At 37.4% G+C, this 25,488-nt stretch overlaps 1 long non-coding RNA gene across 5 annotated transcripts in view; it reads right to left on the reverse strand.

Annotated features, from left to right (window-relative positions):
* The window catches only part of LOC135411862 (uncharacterized), a 155,170-nt gene that overhangs the window by 32,271 nt on the left and 97,411 nt on the right, over window positions 1-25,488 (reverse strand). For all 5 annotated transcript variants that reach the window (XR_010429354.1, XR_010429351.1, XR_010429352.1 and 2 more), the window contains one exon: window positions 2,665-2,738. This is a non-coding gene — a long non-coding RNA (uncharacterized LOC135411862). The remainder of the gene's footprint in view (window positions 1-2,664; window positions 2,739-25,488) is intronic.

The raw sequence follows: 25,488 nt of genomic DNA on the forward strand, positions 1-25,488 counted from the left end.
AAGTCAGGTAGGGTCAGGCTGTGCAATAATATCTCAGATGGTTCCCATTCTTTAAAACTGAGACAACTAAATTTTGCCAGCTAGAAAATTGTACAATGCAATCAACATACTGACAAGCTGCAAAATATAATTTATTATACATGTCTTATCATATAATAGCATAAAAATATTTATCACTGTATGTAAAAATGACTTTCATTTCCCAGACAAAACACGACTATGATTCCTTATTTTATTTCTTCCTAGGTTCTCTTTTAATTACCATTTCAATAGGCTCAGAAATGGCTGGAATTCCAAATCTAACCTCTGCCAAATCTTCAGAACCCTTGGACATTTGTATCTCTCTCATTCTGTTACTCAAAGCTTCAAACTGATAGTTCTGGAAATTAAATTGACCAATTTATTCATCACTGTAGCAGGGCTTAAACCTCAGCAAGATGATTGCCATCATGTCATTGCTGTCAATGACCTGAGTCTTGAGTTTCAGAGATTGCCCCAGTAACACTCGATAATAAGTGGCAAAACATTATCGCTTCTTTTGGTACTCATTATAAAAACATTAATTGGGGTGAAAGGTAATCCACTTCATATGCTAAATCATGGATCTTCTCTAAGGGTGGACAAGGGGCATTGCAAGAATAAATATGTCACTGTGATTTGTTGCCACAAAATTTCCTTAAAGTTTGCATGAATGGACTACCAGAGGGCGTCACAACAAGGAAAACCATTCTTTTGATTTAAATTATCCAGGTCTAGTCTGAAAGGTCACCATCAAAATGAGAACACAACAGAGAAAAGGGATGAGCTCCAAAGTAATGTCAGCACAATTTATGCAACCCATTTTTTCCACTATCCTGTTTTGAATAGTTTCATTTTATTTATTTTAGGGAATCACTCCATGGGTCACACACTGAAAACTCACAGTACCTTTACCACTCCTTTCCTATTGTCTCTTCCTTTCAAGTACTGTTTCATGGGGGAAGGGGGAAGAAAAAAAAAAACACCACCAATTTTTTGCAGTTTGACTCCTGTGGCAGAAAAGCATTAAACTCACAGCCAGGCAGCTCTTTTCCCCCTTCTCGAGTGCTGTCACTCTACCTCTTTAAGCTCTGTTTTGTCAGTTGCATAGAAATTTTTTTGTTCATTTCAAAGAGCACATTAAATTCTCATTAACAGAGAGGGGAATTAGGCATGCACAGTTAGAAAATGAATAAAAAAAAAATTCTGCACTAAGTAAAGAAACAGGATTCCCCTGACAAACGTGTATTCACAAAGAAATATCACTGCAGGTAACAAATAAACTCCCTTGACTAAGTCAGATATCGTTTCCAAAGTTTTCTCAAAGCGAGAGCTCTCTTGGAGATATTTCAGCAGGAAAAAATGGATTCTGCTCAGCCTGGGTTTATCTCAAAATTTTGGACTTTCATGTTCATGGAACAATAATGTTTGAAAAAACCAAAAATGAAAATTAAATCCCAGGCCTTGTAAGGAGGCATCTCAGGGGCCAGCTACTGGCAGGGCTGGAGAGAATGCTGCTGCCAAATGGAAAATGTGAGCTGGCAAGTGGACCTGAAATCTTAGATTTTGAACTTGGCACATCTGAAAAGTCTTGGCAGTTGGTTACAGGCCCTGGAATGCGAAGCTTGAGAACAAGTTTTTCCCCATAAGAGCATAGAAAGCACCTTTAGTATGTATAAAGCAAACTTCCATCTACCCTTCTTATAAACAGCCCTGGTGTGTTTTGCACAGTGTGAAGTAGCATTGTGAGACATGCATTGATTTTGCCTAGATATCCTATCTTCATTTGTCTTGCTTTGCATCATATGGGCCCCAATGACTTTTTGACCCTCCAATAAATTTTAGCATCATTCAGAAGGTCAAACAGTCAGAAAAGTAAAAACGGATTAAAAAAAGAAAGAGCTGCAGTGGATGGAGAGTTATAATCATAAGCTTTATTAGATATTTCAGATGCTGCAGACTTTAATGGCAGCAAGCTTTTAAAAGTTCAGCCTCTGCTTTACTGTTATAAGGGGATACTGTTATTTTTGCCATCTGATTTTTAATATCACTAAGTTACCAAAGAGTTACCAAAGAGTTACCAAAGTCTTTCTGAAAGTTATACGAACTATTTAAATTATTTAAAATTAAATTAAAAATGCTATTTTTAAAATTGAAAATATTATAAAACTAGTTTCATAGTGTTTCCCTGCACTCTTGATGACAAAAAAGAGTCACAACATTACTTGCCTCTCTCTGGTCATCTTAGCCAGAATCCTCTCTGCATTTTCTGGTTTTCTCTTTTTTCTTTTTTTTTTTTCCTCTTTTACAGGGCAGAGAGGGAACAGACAGTACTGGCAAATCACAGCTTTGAAATTAAATAAAGACGTGGTTGCAGTCTATTTAATATCAACATATTCTCACTATTAATATTGTTACTATCATCTTTACCAGCTTTATGACTGAAGCCTAAGCATCTAAGAGACACAACTGCTTTCATAAGTCACATACCTCCTGTAATATACTCACATGTGGTGAGCAAGTAATTTATCCTGTTAATATCTTGTTCAGCTATGGAGAAGCTTGAGTTTGAAACTGCTGAAAAGAAGCCCAAGACATAAGGTGCAAAGGAATTTTAAAAATTGTTCTATAGCCAAGCCAACCCACCTTGGACCCTGCATGTGCAGAAAGTCTCCAGCCCATGAATCATCTCTATGCTATGTTGTGGTCCACCGTGCAAGCTGTAGAGAAACACATGCCAAAATCTGATCACCAAAGCCTCAGACAGCTTAGTCGGTATAAATTATCTCTTAGGATAAGTTATTCTGTCTTGATTTGCAAATTTGACACTCTCTCCATTTGTAACTTGTTTCCTTCATCCTTTGCATGTGTTAGCATAGTACTGGAATACATTTAAAATCACAAGAGATCCATTCCCATTAGTCTGGAAGGTTATTTCATGTAAGTATTTCCTTATTTCTAAATATTCTTTTGCACAGTTTTTTTTCCCCTTGTATATCCTGAAAAAGGAAGAAAAAATGGCATAGACACTGTATAGGGTTTCAGCCTTTCTTTCTGTTATATTCTTACCTTTACAAGACCACAATATTACCATTTATTCTTTTTCTCATTCACTTGAAACTACATTTTTTAAAACTTCTCTTTGGATTTACTAGATAAAACATACACGCCTTCCAATTAAAACTGTTTATTGTCAATGTATTTTTGAGGTGAAAACATGAGAAATATAGCTTTTAATAAGAGAAAAAATAAATTTCATTTCATACTCCTAGTTCAGCAAACCAGAGAAGGCCTGTTCTGATGCATGGTTGAAGTGTACTGAAAAAACTGCGCTGAGAGTGATAGCTGGGATAGCTCCTCGAAGTCTGCTGCAGTGCAGAGAGGAGGACACAGCAAGCTTCTCACTCAAGTCTCCCAGGGATTCACAGGTGATTTAAGATTCAAATCCTTTTCTCCATCTTTCTCCTGAGGATTTGCTTTCATGACAGAAATCTCCTGCTGGTGCAGAACTGCACTGGAACTCACACCATACCCCTCCTGGCTACTGGGCTGGTGGGGGGATGCTCTCCAAGATGACAAACTGATGTCTCCAAGGAGGATTTCACTCACTGGCTCACAGGTACTAATTTAAAGGAGTGCCTAGCTACAGTATGATGTATCAAAGCAAAGACTATTGAGAAAATAAGGGGCTTTTAAAAGAAGACATATTCCAGAAATTATCTATATTACAACTTGCTCCGAGTACCATTAGACTTGACAGATGATTAACCAGGCTGCAGGCAAATGGCAGAGTTGGCCAGAACCATTGGACTTTGGAATTTCTTGAAGTTCTGAGTGTATTTCCATGAGAAAAAAAAAATACCACACAACTGTTTTATTTTCATTTATTTATCAAGCAATACCTTGCCACCACAATACCAAAAGGAATTATAATTGCAAGACTAATGAATGTCAAGGATAAACGGCCTCTCTATTTGCTCTTAGCCAAATGGTTCCTAAAAAAGGTATGCCCTCCCGAGCTTCCCTGAAAGCAACATCACAACAAGAGAGACAGCAAAATGAGCATAAAAAATAAATGTACAGGTCAGTGTTAAATTACCCAGTTAGTCAGACAGGTTGGAGACAATATGACTTGGGAAAAAAACACAAGTACTGCAAGACAACTTACTGATATAAAAATAGATAAAGGTACCAGTAGAAGATAACCTGGCATTATCACATTCTATTCTTTAAAATATCTGAAGGCCCTTAAATATCTAAAACACCCTGAAGCCAGCATTTGGAAATGGAAGAGTCTGACAAAGAATTGAGTTGCTCCGTGCTCCCGCATATACAGGATCTTGTACATGACCAACATGAAAGTCATATGTCGCAACAGACCTTTGATGGTGCCTGTGCCCTCCAGTACAGACATGTCCATGCACAAAGGCAGTTGCATTTGACAGACAGTTGTTCTGGACTTGCATGCAGAACTTCAGATGCAGAAGCCATAAAGCTTTGTAAACCACTTCACAAGTTCACACATCAGAAGCTATTTGGTGGATTTGGCCATTGTTTAAGCTTCTCTGAAAACAGATGGGAACATGATGTCTTCTCACAAGTTTCATTCCCACATTACTGCCACAGATGGTGCTCTCACATCTTTGAAGAATAGGTCTTCTTTCTTACATAAGCAATAAGAGGATACAAAATGTTTCACATTACTGCTGATATAACTGATCTCAAGCAGTTACTGCTGAGACATTGCTGAGACATATAATTTTTTGCTCTCTGCCCCTCCCAGAACATTCTGGTTCTCCATTTAATGCTCTTCCACTCAAAACCAACAACAGGCAGGGACACACACTGATATATTAAGTCAGCTATTTATCTATATTTTCTTTTCAAGAAGTTCATATGCCCTTACTGAGTGATTCTATGAATGTCACTGTATTAATGTAGTTCACTGAAAATGAAGAAGGAATCTTTTTTTTCAGATAATTTAGTAAAATATTGCTCTGTTCCCTGTGGGAGTTTTTTGTCTTTTCTTTTTTCCCCCCACTAAGCACAAGTAACTGGATAATCATATTTCAGCCTCCTGAGGGCTCATTTCCCAAATGGATGTAAATAATGAATCAAGCACCAATGGCAGACAACTTGGTTCTCAAAATAGGCCTCTACATTTCAGCATCCAGAATGTCATACAGCGTTTGCACTGTTGTTGCTGTACCTTTGCACCTCTTAAACAATGACTTCATTGTTATTTTTTGCTCATAAATATTATAGGAAAAATCAGCTCCTCTTAGCACAAAAAAGAATTTGAAAACCATCAAAGAGGAAAAACTCCTTCCTCCTCATCATTTACATCCACCATCAATTAATTTGCTAAGGAAGCACACTCATAAGTAAGCTCTAAAAATTAAACTATCATATTATCACAATAAATAAATCAAAAATTCATACAATCAGTCAGTTGTGACTGTTGATCACCATCTGGAAAACTTGAAGTCCAGCCCAAACAAAGACCTCCAGCCTCTAGGTGAAGTGCAGTCTATTAGTTATCATCTATGCTTTCCACATCCAGCTGCTGTGGGAGCATGTTGACTGTATTTTTAACACACAGTACTTTTCCTCAGTCTCCTCACAGCCCTACCATGGGCCCCAGAGGGTGCTTGCATGACACTAGTATAGTATTGTTTTGGTGTTTACTTCTTCAGGTCAAAATGTCTGAAGTGATCAGAGGGCTGCATTATGGTTTGCCAGAAGAGAGGTTTTATAGTGCGGTACATACACTACACGTCAAAGTGTGTAATGAGGGAGAACAGAGGCATCTGAGCACAGTAGACCTTCTGGTCTATGGTACTGGAAGTCTGCACAGAGCAGAGAAATCCAAAGGTTTTTTAGTCTTACCCATGTTGCTCACAAGGCAAAATATTCTTAAACCCCCAGGTGAATATGGCCACAAACAATTGGTTTGCTTCAGAGAGTACTCTGAGTGGAAATGTCTGTGAACTACCAGGAAAGCCAGGCCCTGGAGCATCCTGGGGAGTTATTTTTAGTCTTCTGGGAACTTTGAAATCAAGTGAGGGAGAAGATATTTTAGAAGATTACACTTATTTTGGCTTTGTAACTCATGAGAGTTTCATTACTGGAAAAAATTATGTTATAATCCACAATAAAGATGCTTATAATTACCTGGGTGCATCACCTTTTATAAGTTCTATTGTAAAGAGAATAAATAAAAGAAATAAAATAATCTCAAACTGCATAAACTTCTATTGCTTGAGATATTAGACATTTAATTACATAATTTTACCTGGTTTCTTCAAGTCTTTCCTTTCTTGCCTTTCCTAATTCACTAAGAGGGATATTTTGATTGAATTTCTTTGTAGATATGGTTCTTTGTTGGTTTTCATGGCTGATGCCAACTTTCCTTAGGGTCTGATCAAATTCCTACTGAAATTAAAGACCCTCAATAACATCAGTAGGGTGAATTGAGATCATATAAGTGTTGAGCTTAAAATTTAACTCCAGAGTAAAGAAGTAACTCCACTGTGCATATACTTGTGAAGACAGAATTTTCTCCAAATCTCTGAAAACCAAATACGTATTTCAGATACTCAAATAATTAAAATGATACAGTAAGCAAATATGTATTTGTAAAAATTGATTCTACTGTTGCTAAATAGATAGAAAATTCAATAGATACACTGAATTCCCGTGGCTTTAAGGGTGTTTTGTACTTCAGATCAAAGATCAATAGAAAAATCTGATTGTATTGTAGCCAAGATTAAAAGAAGCATATCCACTTCAACAGGTCCCCTCTCTACCCTCATCTGTACAGAAATCTTAATGGGTTTTGTACATAAAGTTTAGCAGGAAAGTCTGAAAACTTCTTCAATTCACACCTGTGCTGGCATGAAGGTCTGAGGTGACCGGAGGAACAGATAAATCTTTAGAGGCAGAAAGCTCTCCAGCAGCCGAGTACTATCTTAAGCTAAAGGGCAGTCTTGAGAAAGACTCATTACAGAATTATGTCCTTTACACTGACAGAGACTTGAGATATGTGCAAGAAGTTGGAAAAGAAAGGATTTCTAGCCAAATTAAACATGCTATTCCATGTTCTAACTGTTTGAGCATAAAAGAAGAAGAAAAAGGGTATGTCTAGATCTTAGAAATTTTAACTCATGGAATCAGAGAAAGCATTCTTCATTTCTAGAGCTTCGGACATTTGTTGCTGACCCATTATTAAAATTAAATTTAACATTATGAATAAAAAAAGAGACAGATTTTGGAAAATCAAGTTAGAGGGTGAATCATTTTAGCTGTTCACTTTTAATTTACCTTGAGACAGACAGAAGTTTCTTCACTTGAATTTTCAGAATTAGATCAGTTAGTGAAACATAAAACAGAATGTGAAATGTAAAATAATAATAGAATGCCACAAAGTCAGCAGACAAAGCATATCCAGGTAAAGTAAGAATACATGGAGACCTCTTGTTCTATGAATCAAGGAATCAAGCCAAAAGATCTCGTATATATATTAATATATGTAAGTGTATCCCAAGTGCACGTTCCTTGTTCATTCCACTGCCACAGGAGAGTGTAACTTGGCTGACAGCAGGCACACATGACAGGGCATTGCAATAAGTTAAAACACTGTTGTGTAATAACCTGTCCATATTCAGCATATATACTCCCAACAACGCAGTCATCATGGTAACAAATGTAATCTGTTTAGAATAAGACAGAGGCACTTTATTCAAATTCATCACTGCCTCTATGAGAAATGCAGCATGCCTAAACTTGCACCTGCAAATTTACTCTGATTTGCCAGAATAATTTTATCAGTACATACATCAATACATTGGCACATATTTGGGAATGCTCTGCTGAAGAGAAACCTTGGGGCTTGCCTCTCGAGAAGACAAACAGGAGAGAAGGAACCACAGGACTGATAAAGAGCAGTATGTTAAATTCAATGAGGGGAAACTACAGCACTGTCACCAGGTAGAGAATCAATTTTATGAGAGAAACAATTTTGTGAGTGAATACTTCTTTTGTTTTGGATCTCTTTCTGGACATAATAGCTGTCTAGCATCATGCCAAAATCAGGTTATATCAGTCTTTATTTGAGAAAGGTGCTTAAGTGGGCTTAACATTAAGGGTAAGTTTAAGCACTGTCCTTAATCAGGGTGAAAAATACAACTATCTTCTTTTGTGCATCTTTAACAGTTTTTCACTATTCTCTTCTCTTGTTGTTATTATTACTGTTATTATTACTGTTATTATTATTTTCATTATAATTGTGCAGCACTGTATCACCCACTGACAGCTGTGTTCCAGTGACACAAACTTCACTTAGAAAATGCCATATGTCTGTTGTATTCAAAATATTTCAGGCTTAAAACATATTTAAAAAACTCCAAGCAGGGATTCAACCCTTACTAGTACACTAGTTGGCTGAATTCACAAAAGACAAAAATAATCCAGCCAGATTCCAGTGCCTCCAGAGTCTTCAGTGTTTGAGCTAAACAGTTTGATTTGGAGAAATAAACAGCGGAGGAGAGAGAGAGAGAACTGGAAACTTTTCTCAGTCAGACAAATTTCCCATTATTCTAGACACCTCTAATAAAAGACCATTGCTGTATTAAACAGATTACAATCCATCTGTGACATCTTTCCACATGTCATTGTCACAGTACTTAAAGCAAGAAAGTTCTGTTATCTCCATTTCATAGATGAAATAAGAAACACAGAGGGTCTAATGACCGCAGAGGGTCTAATGACCTCAAGTTACACTGAAAATCTGTGCTATGTCTAGGAACTGAATCTCTTCAGTCCCAGTCCAACCTTGTAGCCATGAGATGCTCTTTTGGTAGAAAGGTTATCAAATACAGTACCTACTGACCATGTCTACATTAGCAAATGGAATGAGGCATAGACTACTCCTTGGCTTCAAGGCCAGCTGACACAGCATAGTTCTGATCTGCACAGCCAAGTCCTCATACCCAAAATAGGGAACTCCTGTTCAAGCTGTTTGTCAAGAGCACTAACTCCCAATCTACGTACACTCCAGAGCTGCTTGGGAGAATACTCCTTAGCACTGGCCAAAATTCCAACAAAACCTGTGCTAACAATGTAACAGCATACATGACTGCAAACCAGAGTCTAAGGCTATTCCCTGACTCTCTCAGGTCTGCCGTTTCAGACTGTTTTCCAGATATCAATTGTCTGAAAGCTTTGTCTGTTGAGAACACGTAGCATTTGAAAAAGCCCTGCCAATAGAGCTGACTGCAAGCATTTCTTTCACTTTCCAAAGACTGTGAATTATCAGCATTACCATGGTCTGCACCAAACCTTTACCCAGTTGTAATGCTGAAAAAATGAGATGCATCTTGAAGTTTCATGCCCAAGTGCAACTTCAGAAGTAAGATATTGCACTAAAACTCTATTCTGCCTGCAGCTGGAAAGTTTGAAGCCACAAAAATCAATGTCCTATTGTGCAGTGATTTCTTTTTGCATGTTTCTTTGTGCACTGGAGGGAGAATATTCATTTGCTCTCTTGTTTGAAATGCGTTATTTAGTTATTATTCACTTACTAGCCCAAGACAAAGATAAGGTATGACATTAGTGTTCTAAAGTGCTATTGATTACCAGTACAAAATGAAAATATATAATTGATAAAAACATCAGGATCCTATAGGGACTTACAGTGCAAAAGCTTAAAAGGAAATGCTGATCTCTTGTAACAAATTGATCTACATGCAGCCAAGCTGAGCTGAGTCTCTAAGCAAGCTGGGAGAGACAAGACAGAGCAGCTTGTTTGTTTTTCATCTGTAGTAAGAATACAACGGCTGTAATTTGCAAAGAGCAAGTGCCACATTTGTGTGAAGTTTTCTGTTTGTTCTTCAGTTCATTGCTAGTGATACAGCTCTCTGTTTTGCAAATAAACTGTCTCAGCTCAGTTCCTCACTCCAAGGACTGCCGGGCCGTAGCAAGCCTGGAAGCTGTATTCCAGTCGTGCTGGAAGAAAGTGCCATGTTTTGCTGCTGGGTATGCCCTATTACTACATGGTAAGTAGTGTAAGTAAACCTCATAGGGAGAGATGCATGTTTATCAGTTCACCTAGAAGGATGCCTTGCTGCAAATGGCGTTTCTGCAAGGAAGAGCGCTGGGGGAAAAAGTCAGAAAATACCTTCCTCTCTTGTAAGGAGATAGACAACTGGTAGTCGGCAGGTGGTGCTGCTCATTGCCATGGGGACATCCACAGTCAAACTGTGACCCGCCTTTCCCCAGAAGTCCACAGTTAGCCTGAGGGGCAAAACACTCAAAACACTCAAGGCTAGACGGAATCATTGCTCCCTTTACTATTGAGTGTCTCCCAAATGAGTAGCCCCCCCTTTATTCTGCTGTGATTGTGATACCAGCTGGCTTCCATAGGAAAAATAGGGATGCTTTTATGACCTCTCAGGCTTTTAACCACAACCAAGAGCCACAGATGAACAGGAACTTCTTTTTCTTATTAACAAGAAGTAACTGGGCAAAGGGAAGGGAAGGATAACAGGCATCATGTCAAAGTAGTAGTTTACTCCCTTTCTAGAACAAAGATGGCATGTGGCAGAAGGTTGTTACAGATGATTCTTTGGTCCATTGCTATGATGAACCTCGATATTCTTTTAATACTAAACATTCAGCCACTGAAGGAGTCCATTCTCTTCAAAGAGAATCCCTTCCTTCTCATTCCAGGGAAAGAAGATAAAATATAAATGCAAAACTGTGTTTTCATCACTTTCCCTTAATCTTTCTCAGCAAAAAGCACACCTAGCATCTGTCATTGAATCGATAAAACACAACAAAGTGCACAAAAGAATATATTTGTCTATATTTGTTTCCCTTTAGAAAGTAAGAACATAAGAATATCTGTGTCAGGCAAGACAAACTGTCCATCTATCTTAGAATGCTCTCTGATGTGGTCAGTACCAAATGTGTCAAAAATATATGAGGATAAACAGGAGGCAACAGTTCCCCACAGTCTCCTGCAGCCTGAGCCTACAGAATTTTTTGAACTTGAGGTCATTTCTTTGTGTTCCATAATCCAGAATGGATGTTTCATCCAGAGATTTTTCTATTACGTCTTTTACAACCATCTAACTTTTGTCACCCATAATCCCCTTGGAAAAAGGGTCCCGCAGTTTAATTGTATGTTAGGTAAAAAACTAAGTCTACTGCAATTATACAGTGAGAAACTCTCCGTAATTGCTCCCTATTCACAACTGCATTGATTGCCATCACATCCCTGTTCAGTCCCCTCCAGTTCAGGTTGAAGAATGTTAGTCTATTCAAACCTCTCCATGTATAGAAACTATTACATACCTTTGATCATTTCCATAGCCCTTCTTTGGGTTTGTTTTAGGCTTTTTGAGATGAGTTGATCAGAACTAAACATTATATGAGAAAGGAACTCAACATGAATTCACACAGAAGCATGATCATATGAGATACTCTGATGCTTCCAACAGCTGGACAACCAGCATTCCAAGACCTATTTATGCTCCCAGCACAACTCCAAGATGATGGAGCAACATTACCCCCGATTCTGCAATGCAAAAATGAAAGCCCGGGGAACCAAATATACAGATCAATAACTTACTATTCATTTCATCAGCAGTATATTTGTTTAAACAGAGGCAGTTATGTGCCTAAACACATTTGTAAATTTAAACCTGAGGGACAAATTTACTTGAGGTCAGAGAGGAAGCCTGTATTGGATAAGGGAACTGAAAGCAGGTCTCCCAGATCTCACATTAGCACCATAATCACTCACCTTCTTTCATCCTGTGTGCCCATTACTGATGTTTAACATGCCTCATGCACTATATTTATCTGTCATCTCTGGAATTCTAATGTATTCCTAGGTAGAAAATAACAAAACCTTCACTCTTTTAAAAGGTGAAGCTATGTAATGAAGAGTGCCTAAACATTCCTAAAATTAAATTTGGGTTTGGGTAATGTGTAGATTATCATCTGCCTGCATATTCATTTCAGTGCATTCCTCATTCCATTCGAGAAAGGGGAAAAAAGACATAATGTTTATTAACTTTAACACTGTTGCTCTTGCCAACTGAAAGCACTTAAATTCTCTTGCTACAGCTGCCCCTGCTGCAGACTTCTGAAAGAAAGAAAACTGAAATAAAAGAGCAAAGAGCATAATGGCTACCAAGTTGCTAGTTTAAAGTTTAATTCTGTATTTAAAAGTTGTAAGGTTTGAAAATGGGCCATTAAATTATACCACAGGCATCCACTTGAGTAGAGTTCAGCTCGCACAGTCTCCCTTCTATTGACAACAGTGATCCAGAGTCAGATTTTTTCAATCAGGTTAGGAATTCACTGTTCAATTTATCAGGTTTGCTTCTGGCCTGAAAGAGGGCATATAAATTAAAAGCATACCCCAATAAGACACAAGCTTTGATGTCTAATAGGGTTCTGTGAATTCATTATTTTAATATTTTAGATTTATAATCAGAAGGCTAATAATTTTGCTCCAGTCTACATAATACGTTTTTCATGGTTCCTTTCCCAGCTCACTCTGAGAAATGTCTTCCTCAGATTACATTCATTAATACTGGGGATGTTTTGCAAGCCCTAGGGTACTAAGATCAGGGATGATTTGAAACATCAACTTCACTAGGTATTAAAAATACAGTTCAAAAGAAGTTGAGGGAGCTTTGCATCAGTTGAAATATTTATTTTTAATAATGTATCAGCATACGTCTACTAAAAAAATTACTTTGAAGGGTGGTATAGTATCTAGCAATGCACAAACGATAAAAAAGGCTGAAGAAAAGGGAAAGAACTAGTTTAGGAAAAACTGCTAAGGATGAGACTTGACACAGGATGTTCAAAGGTTCTCTTTCTTGAAGGAAGTTGCCATCACAATTTACAAGTTGTTCACCCTCTACTCTCTGCTTGTACACCAGAACACTGAAGCTCTACAACATTCCCTCTCAAGCAAAGCAATGAAAAACACCCTGATTTCTCTAACTCTAAAAAGCTAGTCCTCCTTATGACCAGCCAGTCTAAGTAGGTAGGAGAAGTAAACCAGCATGGTCTGTCTGCTTTTCCACTCCCTTGATGTCAAACAGTCAGAAAAATGTCTTGGTTGGCTAGTTAATACTAGCTCACATTTGCTTTGCATTGCTAAAGCAATACAGATCAGTGGGACAGCATCAGTATTTGCAATTCAAAAGAATCATCAGATATACCAGAGTCACCACTTGTGCCCAATAAAGTATGGAAATTTCACATTAGTTCTTTCATGTTAAATCCATCACATTTAGCTGTGGCTAGGTCAGCAGTCACAGGACAGTCATCTTTTCAATTGCTTTGTAGTATTTTGGAAAGAATGTGATGCCTTAGACAAAAAGTTGAGAATCAATCCTCAATTCAAACTTTATTGGAGTATTTGCTTCACAAATACTTTTTTTGCTTCACTTTTTCTTTTAGAGAAGAACCATCATGCAGAATTTTTGCTTCTGGTATTTTCACTACATGGTAGCTGATCAGTGACTGAAAGTAACTCCATATATATGAAGTTATACAACTTCCTAATTCTTACTTGTTTATATTACTGTGAGCAAATACACACCTCCTTTTCTCCAAAATATATTTAGACTTTCACTGCACCATTTAGAATGATCCTTTATTAGAGAAGCAAAATGTTTTTATGAACTATGTTTTTATACAGGTGAAATGTTTTTATCTACTATGTTTATTGTTCCTTCTGGCATCTGTCATATAGGGGGAACAGAAAGAGTAAAACACATCTGAGACCAAATCATTGATGAATTTAGAAAGTTAAAGCCTTCCAAGAAGATCCTTCACTGCAGCACCTATCATATTACAGCATCAGTTTCCAATGGGCTCGTGTTTGTGATACTTCAGGATCAAGAGATCCCAACATGTAATTGATGTTTGAAATTGTTCCCATTTTCCTAGGTCCTGGCTTATGTACTCATATTGGGTCATTTTATGAATTTGCATTTTCCTTTGAACAATGTCAATTAGGTGAAAAAGTTGGAACTGAAGACATAGAATTATAGAATGGTTTGGATTGGAAGAGACCTTTAAAGATCACCCAGTCCAAACTACCTTACATGGGCAAGGACATCTTTCAGTAGTTCAGGTTGCTCAAATCCTTGTCCAACTTGACCCTGAACACTTTCAGGTGTGGGACATCCACAGCTACTCTGGGAAATCTGCTCCACTAAACCACACTCACTGTAAAATTTTCTTCCTTATGTCCAGTTTAGATCTACCTTCTTCCAGTTTAAAACCATTACCTCTTGTCATGTCACTACAGGCCCCTGTAAAAAGTTTCTCTCTCTGTTTCTTATAAGGCCCATTAAGTATTGTAAGGTCTCCCCATTAAGGTCTCCCCAGAGCCTTCTCTTCTCCATGCTTGACAACCCCAACTGTTTCAGCCTGTCTTCAAACCAGAGGTTCCAACCTTCTCATCATTTTCATAGCCCTTGTCTGGACCTACTTTAATAGGTCCATGTCTTTCTTTATATACGTCTATTTAGATATTTTAAAGCAAATAACTGGTTCTGGAAGGACTGAAAATCAACACCTTTCTTGCTGGAATTATTAAAAGCAGTAAGAGTAATAGTATTAGAATGGCTTAAAGCCTCATCTGCAGCCTAGGACCCTGCTTTGGTGTAGCAATATACCAATAAATACTGCCCCAAGAAGTGTTAGTACACTACTTGGTTCTGACTAACTAATGTTAATTGATTTTGAATTTTTAACAAAGAACACATTTACAGAGAAAGTAGTTAATGCCATAGGTACTTAGAGGATGCCATAAAGGTATCCATATTCTTTTCTTTAGGCAGCTTATTTTTAATTGTTGGATATTATTCCCTGAAGGCTGGCTTCAGGGGCTAAACAGGAAGGAAGAGCAATGATAAGGGTATAACATAGGGTTTTTCTTAAAAAAATTAACTAAATTAACTAGACAGTTGGGCAAAATGACACTCAAAGAAGCATACTAAAGAAAGGTAATACCATTATAAGAAATTAACTATTTTTATTGGCATCAACACAAGTCAGACAGAATCTGAGAGGTCTTAAGAAGTACTTTTTGAATGGCTTTGAACAATATATGCAATATTATACCCAGGGTCAGGTTATACTCACAAAAAGTTCTAAAGAAATTCAGTTGTGAAACCACAGAATAAATTACAAAAGTGTATGCCCTTCTGCTGACTGCAAGTTCTATTACTTTCCAACAGAGTGAGAAAAGACAAATATCAGACCAAGCTTTGTAAGGGGCCACAGAGGCAATTTTGGAAATTACAGACTAATGAGTCTGATTAACATGCCAGAAAATTCATTTGCCTGCTAATTAGCATAAAATATAATAGAAACTAGAACAGGTGGGCATATGAATAACTGTAACATACTGGGGCAGAATCAACATAATTTTTAAAATTCAAGAAACAGAGATTTAAAGGACACAGTGAGAAAAGTGTTTCAGTAGGTACAATGATTCAAAATAAAAACAAACCCTAACACAGGGATTAAATAAGGTCCTTCTACAACAATTCTGAAGAGAAATTAAGGTGGAACAAGATAAGAGAGACAGCCTTTCAGGGATTAATAATAGTTTGGAAGACAGAAAACTACAGGTTGGAATGAGCAATTCCTTCTCAGAAGGTGGGAAATTTGCCAGCTCATGTACCTTAAAAATCAATGCTGGGACAAACATTGTTCAGTAAACTAATGAGTGAAAGTAAAAGAGTCACGAAGTCTCACCAAATCTGACATTGGCTTTCTTAGCTCTCCATGGTTAATTCAAGAAAAACAAACTTTGGACAGGAAGTAGAGAGTCTTGAAGCAGTTGGCAAGCAGCTTAAAAGGGATGAAAAGGGAGGAGCTAGGGGAAAGAGGTAAAGTGAGAGATAAGAGTGAACAGGACTGGAAGTGCTACCAGTCCACCCCCTGCCTCAAGAATGGGTCATTTCTACTATATTAGATCATCCTTGACAGATGTGATGGGAAAACCTCCCATACAACTTCTATGGCATTAGGAAAGCACACTGTTCGAGTGACTCAGACTCCCTTCTGTTAGGAACTTAAATCTAATCTATAACCTTTCTTGCTGCAGTTCATGCCTATGGACCACATCACAAATGCAGAGAACAGATTACTCCCTCACAGAAGGCTTTCATATCTTACAAGTCCATTGTCATAATCCTATATTTATCATGCAATGAGATACTCTAAACCAGTTCATACTCATAGTTCTCCAGTGTGCCCTTACCAAGGCCGAGCAGAGCAAAAAGATTATGTCAGATGACTTGTAAACTTCTTCTTGCTTAAACTTCTTACTATGAAGTTTGTCCTTGTGTAACAGCAAGACATTGTTGACTCATGTTCAGGTTGTTATCACTATACTTACAGACTCTTTCCTAAAGGACTGTTGCTTAATCAGTTGTTTCCCATCCCGTATTTGTGTAGCTGATTATCAATGCCTAACTGAATATCCCTATTGATTTCATCATTTCACTGAGATAATTTTGAATTCCAACTTTGTCCTCCAGAGAATTTGCAGTGCCTCCCAGCTTCATAATAACACAGAGTTCAGAACATTCGTAAAGTTCAAAATAAACACTGACCAGAAAGGCCTCAAACAATTCTGACTAGGACTGTGTTTCTATTTAGACAATAACCACAAAGAGTTACTGTCTAGATCTGGATATCAATCAGCTACACTACCTCCTTTTGAACTTTCACAAAGACCATGTTTGTCTAAAGAAGATATGCATTTCCTGCTTCTATCGTATCCATGTGGATTGTTATCTTATCACACAAAGACATTGAATTTCTTTGATTTTCTTTTTTTCCTCCCAAGTCCTTTTTGTTGCTAAACATCTTTTTATCTTCAAGGTGAATTCAGCGCAAGTTTTTCCATAAGTTGTTCCAGAATCTTTCTGGATCTTAAATGAAGGTCCCTTTTTAAATTTCCATTTTAAAAATATAATTTTCCAGTGATTCTTTGCTGTGATAACCAGTGCTATGGTTATCCTCCATATATTAAACATAAGCACTGATATTTTCAAGTTCTTTAAATATCTCAGGATGATGTTGGTCTGTCCCATTCACTTGAAGACATCTAACATTTCTAAGAACTAACTTTCTTTTCAATTGTAGTCTTGAATTCTACTTCCTTTTTCAGTTGGTATTACTTGTGTTAAAAGGTCCTCCAGACAGTCTTTTCTCCAAAGACTGATGCAAAAAGGACATCACATCCCCCTAAGTCTTCTTGCCCTCTTCTTGTAGCAGTTTTACTGCACAGGAGAAAAAGAAACTTATTTCATTGGTATTTCTCTTACAAATTGCATATACACAGAATGATTTCCTATTACTCCTAATGTCTTTTGTCAGGTGCATCTTACTCTCAGCCATGGCTTCTTCTGTGTTGTGCTCTGTTACAGTCATCCTTCAACCTTCAATACAACTTGCAAGTTTTGTGTGTGCCCATATTAGAGGTCAAGAGTGACCCCACCATTTAACAAAGGTGGCTTCTGATACACTTCCTATTATGCTTTGTCACGGCTACTTTTTCTGTCCATGTCACTAGTACCATATCTTCAAACATATTTCTCTGCATTTAAGTTTATTTTAAAAAAAAAGAAAAAAAATCTGTTTTCTCTCCCATCTCCTTCCTTCCCCACACTCTGCTTTCCCATTCTAGAGTATTTTTGCGCTGTGTCAAATGGTAATTTTGTAATTTTGTAATTTTGTAACTGTTAATTAATTCTTTCATTGTGTTTCCCATTTTTTAGAATCAGAAGTTTGTAATTTCCATTCATCACAAACTTTTGATTGTAACTGTTTGAAATTACAGTAAGAGCCAACTCACATGACACATGGGCAAATTTAATGAGATAGTAAGTATGATTTCCAGGGAAGTCATGACCCAGAAATGCATTGGAGTGCTCCAAAAGAGTTAAAAAAGCATATGGAAAAGTGTGTCCCAGAGGATGCCTTCTCCCCTGCCTCTTTACAAGGTTCACCACATGTGACTCTCAAACAGCTCCCTTGGGATACAAATGAAGGTCCTCTGAAGGATATCAAGAATTAATTACTAGCTAAGAGCTATAAAATTAATAATATGAATAAATGGTCAATTTTCATATTTTAAGAAGGTAACCAATGATGGTCTTATGTGATAAAGCTAATGCTCCTCAACACATTCATGAATGGGGCATTTAACTTTTCTGACTATTCAAAATTATTCACTTCACTTGTAAACTGACTATGAAGAGCTGCAGGACATACCCTGTTTCTAAGTGAAGTGGCAATAACACACCAAATTAAATTCACTGCCAATAAATAAAAAGCAAAGAACAGGAGAGGGAAATAACCACAGAATGAAGACACAACGTGTTCCAAATTAACTATTACCACTTGAAAAGAGATCTTGCACTCATCTCAAAAAAACATCATCTTCATGCTCAGCAACAGATTAAAAAACAAAACAGACCACTGGGGATCAATAAGGAAGGAAAAATGAATAAAAAAGACAGCATAAAATAACTCAGTTACACAGCGTGCACTTCGCTGTACCTCATCCTGCCCAAAATTAAGGATAACAATTTTTCTCGATGTCTTATAACTCACTAACTAGGGATATCATAATTATCAAGAAGAAGATTTGAAGCATCTGAAAATTAAGAACTGTTTACATAGGTTCTATAAATTAGTTGTGGAACAAACTCCACAATTCGTAGAAGAAATCTCCATCAAAATGGTCAGATGCAAAAATACATAGCAACCTTTAACTCAAGGAATCTTTAAAGTCCCAAGTGCCACCTGAAGGGAATTCATACACCACTTGTCTAAGATTCTTTCCCTCAGCATCCCCCGTTCACCACTATAGAATAATAGATGTTAGTCTGATGCAGTACAACTGCCTTTAAATAACTGGAAATTTATGCTATTAACCAGGAAAATATGCTATTGACAAGAAAAAGAAGGAAAAAGAAGGAAAAAGAAGGAAAAACAAGGAAAAACAAGGAAAAATATAAAGAAAACACAAAGAGGGGTTGTGTATGAAATCAGTAATTTGGGCACGAAGAAACCAGTGGAAATGTAAGACTGTGAAAGCCAAGATTTGGACTAGTGTCACAAAAAGTGAAAATATCAGAAGTAAAGGCTGTCTCATGAACAGTTATCCTCATCTGATGGAGGCAAAAAAATTAAGCTGGTGGGATAAGAATGGCAGGAGCAGGAGATAGAGCCCATGAGGTGAGGACAGAAGGAAGACAGGGAAGGAGGGGGGATACAAAAAATGGGGCAAGAGTCACACTTGAGTGGCAGGGGAGCCATTACAGCTAGTACTATATACACATAATAAGATACATCTATTGCTTGCTTACTAGGTTTATACAAATCTTACAGAAACATGAGGCTCCCAGTGGCAGAAAAAGTGCTACATTGCCATCTAGAGAAGAAAAAAGGAAAATATAGAAAAATCTTAGGTGAACATGACTGCTTTGGAATGTTAAAAAAATAGTTAAAATGGAGAAGGGTTCAGAACCTCTTCAACCAGGAAATCCTCAGGAGCAGTAAGGATGCTCTTTGTCAAACCCTCACATGAAGGGAAATCCCCAGACAAGGCCAGAGCTTTGGCATCATGTGGCCTGCAGATGAGCCTCAAACTCATAGGTTAGAGAGAAAAAGAGCTACAGGAAGAAAATACTTGATCTGACAACACAAATCTCATTAGTGGACTTTCTAAAAGGGTGAGGTGCATCACAGAATGTCCCAAGAAACTTTGCAAAGACAATTCATCCACTGAAGTTTTTGTTGTTTGTTTTTTAAACTAACGAAAATAAATCAATGTTTTGTTCTTACAAAATAGAATAAAAGTTTATTCAATTTCTAAATCAATTTTCATGCCCCAATATAACTATATGCATTCTCTCTGCAGTAGTATAAATTCAAGTCTGTAAGTGCTCATTATTAGTAAAAAACAAAGATAAGTATAATTTTCTCTCTAAAACAGTTATAAGACAAAAATTTAAAGAAATTGATAAGGAAAACATTTCAAGGTATTCTTCACAAACTCAACAGTTTTACAAATTAAATTAACTTCCCAACTTGCAAATTTCAATGCATGTATAAAATCCAAACCAGATCAGTGTGTGAACCCTCAAACAAATTGTCCCGATTCACACGGCTACTGGCTGAAGCCTTGTATCTGTGGCAGAAATGCAACTTTTGGAACGAGATTTATTACTCAGCTTATCCATTCAGTAGATCCTAAAATCAGCAAAGCACACATTTAGTGGTAAGCTTGTAAGTAGCACTGTGGCAGAAGGGAGAGGAAGGCAGGGAAGTGGTGCTGCCCCTCTAGAGCCCTTTCCTTGCACTGTCCCTGCCACACACAGCAAAAGAGTGCACCACTTCCACCGCGCCACAACTCACAGCAACACCTTTAGGTTTTTATAAAGCATCAATATCCATGACAGTCCATACAACAGTCAATTTATGGTTCAACAGGGCACCCGGTAACTTGTGTTACATCTTCTCTGCACAACCTCCACAAATCTGGTAGTCACAACAGTCAGAACTGTTTGCTTAGGACTGAGCAAGAGCAAAATTGAATTACCTCTTGTTATTAGAGAAATTTGTCCCAGAGGAAGGTGTTGAAACCACTGAAGCAAGAAAGTGAGAGAGCATTTTATGGCTCACTGCGTTACGAATGGTCTACGAATACACAGACAAAGTACTCTCCAAAGCTACCAGACTCCAAGCTATGAGCTCCATGTTTGATTAAAAGATTATAAATGATCAGACACGTACTCCTGTTCTGTTCTCTAACAGTTTATGACTCCTTTCCATTTTATAGTACTCGGTGGCAAAGCTTGCCTAGTGCAGGCATGCACTGAGGCTTTGAATGTTTACTTTAGTTGATTCAAGCTGACATGTTTGAAAATTATTATATCCATTTGTTCTGCAAGATGTTTTGTCTCCCTTGCTTATACTTCTTAATTTCTCACTTCTCCTATTATTTGCCTTATGACTAAATGCTTTAATTTATTCACCATGCAATGCTTTAACACACACTTTCTGTCATTCGTTACACATTGTCTCCATTGTCTCCTGGTATCTCTAGGGTGTAGTAAGAAGAATCAAATATATAAAAAGTTACACTATATATTACCTCATATGTCTGCCTTAGACTTTAGCTAGTGAACTTATACACTTTAATAGAGCAGACTTTTCCCTACTGAAATTATTCAATCATGAAACTTTAATAGTAGGTGTGAGTCCACATAGCATCAAAGTACAAAATCAGGAATGTTAGCAGATGCAGAAAAATGTAATCAAGACACATTTTAGGACCTCGATAAATCTGAGGAGAAAATTATCAAGATAAGCAAGATAATCCCTTCCTTCTTTTTATATCCTTCTTTTGCCTTCATTTTCTATCCTCTATTTTCCTCCTCTAAATTTGTTTTTTGTTCACACTTTCATATGGAATTGTTTTTTTAAGCACTGTCCCCACACAAATATACCTCAATTTTGAGAGAGAAATTAGGCACAAGTCAATACATTCCTTTATAATTAAGAGTTCACACTGATATGCACTCACTTCTGGGCACATAAGAAGAACAACATCTATTACATACATGAGAAAAGACAGTGAAAATCTTTCTTCCTAAAAATTCTCAGTTTCTTGTGAGGATCTCAGTGGATTTTGGCTCCTTTTTAATCCATTTCAATTACTCTTAAGCAACATTCCCTACAGTTACTTAATCTGTATAAATATTTAGATGTTGTCTTAACAACCATCTCTGGTGGCTTTTGCTATCACGACTAGAAGATTCAAATCATGGCCTTCCTCTCCAGAACCAATTCCTCTGCATACTCGCCTTTAAAAAGAAGGCCCATTAATGGTATGAAATAAAAAGAACACAGAAAAATCTTACTAAACCCAAAGTGATGCTATATGTAATAAGGCACTATATGTAGTAAGCAACAGGTAAAAGTTGACAGATCTAAACTCTGATAGCAGATTGCAATTTTTTCTGTGACAAGTGGTGTTTAAGTTACTTCTTCAGATCATTGCATCAGTCTTTTGCATTAAGAGGCATTCTCTAGTCCATGAGAAACACCACAGGTCTCCCTCCTCAGCCACCTCTTACAACTGGACAATAATATCAGAGAGCAAATGTTTTGAGAAGGATCTGGAAAGCAATGAAAGGCTAATTAAACCAACTTACAGTCAAAAGCAAAGATTAAAATACAAGCTTCTTTGTATCCTTAAGGACAAATTAGGCATAGAGGCATCAAACTAGAATCTACACAGACACATTGCAGTCAGAAAAAAATTAAAGAAGTACATATGGAAAAAAAATCAAATTAAAGGTCTTCTGATGTTGGAAAAATGCACACAACAGACACAGCACCTTGCTGACTTATTCCAGAGTATCACTGTTACAAACCGCTAAGATTTTTTCGGAAACTGCCAAAAGTCTGACATCTAAGAGTAGTTCTCCTTGATCTCATTCCCTAGCTCTGGCACTAGAGAACTGCATTAGAAAAAGAGCTTACCTCCTTCAAAATGTAAATGTGTTTTTCTGCCTAAGAGACCACCTAGTTATTGTAATGATTACTTCTGGCTAACCTGCAAGTAGTAAGCTTCTGAAAGCTAATTAAAAAGCATCTCATAGCCACAGCTGTCATAATGAGGCACACCTACTACCTCTTTCTTATTACCTCAGATAGTACTCAGCTTCAGAAATAATTCTTTCATAAAGCATAACAAAACCACTTCAGTCTATATTCATATCACTAAATCTATACAAATGCACTCTAAAACCTTAGTAGTGCTCATTACAGTCATTTCATCAGCCTGAGAATTTTTTACATAGAGCTCTGAATTAGTATCTCCTTTCCACAATAATTCTTCTACACTTTCAGTAACTGCATTCTGTAGAATTTGTTTGGGTCTTTTCCATTTTTCAAAAAATGGAATATGGCTCGTTGGAAACTAAAATTGCCAGGTTAAGTACCACCTTGTATTATTATGGTTTGCATTCATGTAATGGGAATGAGATTTATGTCCCTAACCTTGAAATATTCTGAACCAATTATTTACTTAATATTTATGTTAAATTATCTATGATTGCAGCACTGACTATGAAAGCAACCAGAAAAAATTCTGCAGGTGGCCTGTAATTTTGAAGTTAGCTGTACTAAGCTCATGCAGTGGTCTTACAGAATATTAATGTAGTGTTATAAACTACAGTACCCTCAGGGTGTTCACCTGCCATGGAATTTAATTTACTTCATATCTCATCTAATAGACTGAATCACATCTATTAGGTAAATATAATGTGAATACATTTCCTGGTTTCTCTAAGGGGTTTATTGGTAAAACCTGGAGAGTCATTCCCATAGAATCTTCTACTGCTATAATTAGCTTGAAATTGAGCTATTGTGTCCTTTTCTGTGTTAAGCAATACAGAATATACACTCTAGATACAAAATAGCACCATGCCCAAAGTCAATGCAGCAGCTGCCTCGCTCACGTAACATGTTTGTGGGTTTCTTTACTGCAAGGAGGAAAAATCAGAGCAAGCTCTGGGGATTTGAGCTAGAGGCCATGTCTCTGCTGTGCCAAGTGCTGCGCCAGTCAGGAGGAGCTCTTCCCAGGGACACCGGTACACTCTGCCCTTGATAGCTTAAGTGGTACATTCTTCTGTTTATGCAGACAGACCTTAGTTTTGTAGGATTATGTGAAAGGTTAGTTCGCCTGAAAAAAAATCTAGTATTGTCTGCAGCCAGCATGTTGGCACAGCTTCAACAGTGAGAAAGGGTTCAAATATGCTTTGTCCCTTTGCACTTCTTGCAGTGTCTGATGCCCAGCTGTGGCAGAGCTGTGCAAGCAGCATTTGTTCCCAGTGTATCCAAAGCATCCTGAAACAGCAGTTTACTGGCAGCTTACAGTAAGGGCATTTTCTAGGGAAAAGTTCAAGGGGCTTGTGGTGTGGAGAGGAACACACTTTCTGATTAATTTTTCTCATATTAGACTGTCCTGGTAAGAGGAAGGCCATAGCAATTTTAGCTCCCTAAGTTCTTCTGCATATGACCTACTGCTGCATAGTACTGCACATATTTGGATTATTCTTCTCAACCTGTGTTCACAGCAGTTGTGATTGCTTAATACTAGGACCACTCCTACAGTTCATTCCCTCATGCTACTCTGTCCATCAAGATGGACAGACTCACACTTTTTCAAAAATCATAAAAGAATATAGCCTTATAGATATCCCAGAACAAGCCTATTTATCCTTGGCCTGCATTTTTGTGGTTAACATTTTTTTCAGTATAACTCCCAGGGATAGGTCCTTCAGAAAAGCTAGTAGGGTCGGGGAATTTAGGCATCTGACATGGTAAGTGTTCTCATTCTGTGTATACCATTTATGAATTCAACTTATTTGTTATGTCAGACAGAGGAAAAAGAGATGCAGGATGCATAAAAGCAGAAAAATGCATTACCAAAACAGCTTCAGAGAGGGACAATGAAAAAAAGATGGAACCCATGGGCAACTTAAAAAATAAAAAGTGTTATAGTTCACTGAATCAAATATGACATTATAGTGCAGAGGAAATTGAATTCATCCGTACTCGATAAGGGTGGCTTCATTATTCACTTGTGTCTTTGCTTAGTTGTGACACTCATGACTGATGAGACCATCCCCATCTCATGAAGATAAATTCAATATCCGTAGTATCATTCTAATATATTCTCTATATATAGAGAATACGTATAATGGATGGTGGTGGGATAGTATTTTTATCTTCACAGGCTCATGAAAAGAAGGGGCACAATTTCCTGGAGCTGACACTTTGAGCTAGTTTATATGGACCCCTTTTCTCAACTTCTGTGTTGAGGGTGGAAGAGTTGGTATGGGGACATGGGAGAGAGGATGCACAGAGGTTGACTTCGCTGACTTATCATCTAAGATCTGAATCCAGAATTGGATCAAATTAGAGCAGAGATTTGGCCATTGTATCCTAATCTTGATTAGACATTTGTCTATGTAAGAGCACATCACTATCACAATATAGTCAATAGGAGGAAGCACCACTGAAATGGGCTGACATTAATCTAGTGTTGCTCAGTGCTGTAACTTTCCTCCTTTTTCTCCATTCAAGTACAGTTTTCCAAACCAGGGAAGTATTTCTCCTTGATGAGGTCTCTGACTCACACCTCTTTCAGTAGCATCATATATTCACACACACCTCTAGCAGACCAGTTTAAAAATGTGGAAATCTTGGAAGCTGTTCAGCAGAAATGATCCCAGAAGAAAGGCGATTAATAAGTAAAGCATATAGGAGGAGGTCAAAGGCAGCTATCATAAATTTAATTTACTACACATCTGTAATTTATCACAACTCCATACA

This window comes from Pseudopipra pipra, chromosome 3 (genome assembly GCF_036250125.1).
Source record: "Pseudopipra pipra isolate bDixPip1 chromosome 3, bDixPip1.hap1, whole genome shotgun sequence".
In the NCBI taxonomy this organism is placed as follows: Eukaryota; Metazoa; Chordata; class Aves; order Passeriformes; family Pipridae; genus Pseudopipra; species Pseudopipra pipra.